Consider the following 3,303-nt stretch of genomic DNA (forward strand, 5'->3'; position numbering starts at 1 on the left):
CGTCCCACATAATTTCAGTCATCAAGTTATGTGGGACGCAATATGTGATGCATGTCTTAGGTTATGCGTTTATACTCATGCGTCGGTGGCCATGTGTTGGATTGAAAATATGAGGGGAAAATATTGGGATTAGTTTGTATGCTTTTTATTTTCTATCATTAAGCACTACTTAATTTTTTCCAATTATGTGAACCCCTCAACCTATTAGAAATCCTAATAGCTCAATTAGCCAATTTTGATAAAAATCCAAACCAGCACTAATTCAGTTTAAAACTTTTCCTTCTTAGTGACATACAAGTTAAAAATGAGAAGCATTAAGAAAGGGTTCAATTGTTGAGACATACTATAAGTCGGAAAGCTATATCTTATAGCATGATTTATTTGGGAAGGATTATACTAGGGCATACATGAGTTTGTCCATAAAAAGTCTAGACCCTAAACATGGGATCCTAATACGTGCAACTTAATCAATCAATAATGCATAGGCTAGAATGATTTTGCATACAAGAACTTCAACGAATTAATTTGTCAGAAAAATTCATCAAAACTCTATTAATAATGAAACGAATCCACCCAAAGGGTTCACAATAATTGTATAAATTAAACTAGTAAACCTTCAAGAATCAAGACATACAAACTATCACAAGAAAATTACCTAGCCTCTAGAAGGCTTATTGGAATTACAATGATCGTAAGAGAATCAAGGCTGACTATGGCAACAATTGTTCAGCAATTTGAGTTCAATGGCTCCCAAAACCAAACTAATCTCTCAAATTTTACTCTATTCGGAGGTGTATTGCAGTGTGTATCAAATGTGTCGAAGGCTGGCCTCGAGCGTCTTATTTATAGATTTTGTGCAGCATCGCAACTCTTGGAAATAACATTGCAACAGCCAGGCACACATTGGAGAGCATCAAGAAAGCGTTGCAATCATGCCTCCAATGCTTGATTGCCCCACTTGCGGCACCAAATCTCATCAATCATTGATGCATTGGTTTATCATGCGATGATGTGCGGATGCGATGATCATACAAGTTTTCCTAACAAAGCCCAAGTATAAGCCTTATTAGGTTCCTGGTAAGTCCAGGGTCGAACACAGGACTACTAAATAGATATGCAACGGACTCTCTGATTTTATTGCGGTGGTGAAAAAGAAGTAGATGGTGTTTTAATTTAGACTTTCCTATGTGATGGAGTTGAACACGGAGTGATGAAAGCGTAGAGTTATAACAAGTATGTGATGAAGGGGTTGAGAAGATATTTAGCTAACATTTCCCAAGCTTGTGTACAAGTTATGCGATCATGCTATACACAATATTAGTACTACATTTCTCAATGCAAAATGCCACATTTCCTATTTCTAGAACGCATGCGATGTGTATGAAAAATGACAGATAGAACTTATTTCTAAGTTTCTACTCTTGCTTATGCGATCTAATCCGAGACTCTCAAGCCTAGATTCTATCTTTAGACTACTCTCTCAAGTACGTCCAAATGATGAATGACGCATACATAAGACAAGATGATCGCATAAAATGCATATCTTAAGTAATGTTAGCTAAGTACTTCTCAACCCATTCAGAGATTTAGCTACTCATGCATGGTGTGGAGAGATTGAACATAAGTCAAAATGAAGTTTCCATTTTCTGAAAATAAAGTACTGAATACAAAATAACAAATGGATTTGAGAAATAACAAGCCTGATAAGCAATGTCTTGCTTCCCGTGGCCTTTTACACTACTCTTTATCACTTCAACTCTGTTCTAGTTGTGGATTCTTGCTTTCACAAGGGTTGGCCTTCTCTCTTTTGTATTACTTTCCGGAAGTCTCTTGATCTGCCCGAGAGTGATTTCTCTTGGCTTCACCTCGTCTCCTTGCTCTCTCCATCCTCTATCTATATGTATATGTATGTGCGTGAATCCTTCTCTCTCTAGTGGCATTCAGTATTTATAGATTTCAAGGTGAAGCAGCTTTTCTTATTAATGATTGCAATGATGGGCAACATTAATTTCCCTACTCTGTTGCGCCGTTTAAAATTCAATGAAAGTTCAATGTACTTGCTACAGTATGGATTTTAATGGCTTGTCAACTGAATTCGGAATCGACCGTTATCAGCTTTACGTCCCATCATGATTTATTATGATGTCACCTTGATGCGAGGTCTTTATGAAATCACTTTTTGAGAAACTTCTCACGATTGCATGAATTACGATCGCAACTTTAAGCGCGTTGTCGCATTATGCCCTTGGAACGCAATTTCATATGCGTCATCGCATTGTACCTGCACAAAATAGGCAAATTAACTGCTTTTATGGGATGAGCATTAGCGATCGCAATTCCTTTCAGTTTGGCGCATTCAGACATGATATTGCCTATTTTATCATCGCTTTCTCTCATTGTGTTACTAATTTAAGCTATAATAACTTGTATTTCTACCAGATATCATACCCCCAAATTAAAACAATGCTTGTCCTCAAGCATAAACTAAAGATTTTCTTTAAAGATTCAACCGCCTTTACCATACCTAGACTTCTCAAGGTGCCTTATTCAAATTTCATGAACCAATGCCTTCTTAATTTCTATCCTGATCTCTTCCGAAAATATTTCTAATCTTTAGGGACCGCAAGCTTAACCTTCCAAAAAATCTTTACTCGTTTCTAGAACATCACATGATTTATTTCAAACTTTATCCAACCGGGGTGGTCAAGTGATTTTGACCCTTGCGCGATTCAGATATTCGTTTTGTGATCTTGCATTGATTCGAGTGCTTAGCCTTTGTTTTGGTTTGCCCCCAAAGGTGTCATGCGGACATCCAACTACGAGCAAGGCGCTCTTTCTCAGACAACACTCCTGCCCATCTCTTTATTTGACAGCGGAATTGCGATCATTTGGTTTCTGCATTAATCACGATTCCCACCTTTGTTTTGGCTTGCCCCCATGGGTGTCATGCGAGCATCCAACTACGAGCAGGATCCGATATCAACGTTACAATTTTTTTTTTTGATTGAATTTCTAAAAGTAACAAGGTTGAAATAATATTACTAGCATCCCCAAATTTAACACACAGCAATGTCCTCATTGCTGAGAAACAAAATAAGTCATGCAATGGACGTAGGAAATTTCATTAAAAATAGATTTTAAGGAAAGCTGGTAGATCGCTAAATTTTAGAAATGTTTCATGAATTGATTGTCCTGAAATTAATCTGACTCTAGTACATGCAATAAGAAACAAAGGCATGAATTTCATCATTGAAGTCATAATTGGCAAGGGGTGAATGCGGCGACCAAAGAAAGTAATAAAAA

Source organism: Benincasa hispida, chromosome 9 (assembly GCF_027475165.1).
Source record: "Benincasa hispida cultivar pf3 chromosome 9, pf3_genome.v1.1, whole genome shotgun sequence".
Lineage (NCBI taxonomy): Eukaryota > Viridiplantae > Streptophyta > Magnoliopsida > Cucurbitales > Cucurbitaceae > Benincasa > Benincasa hispida.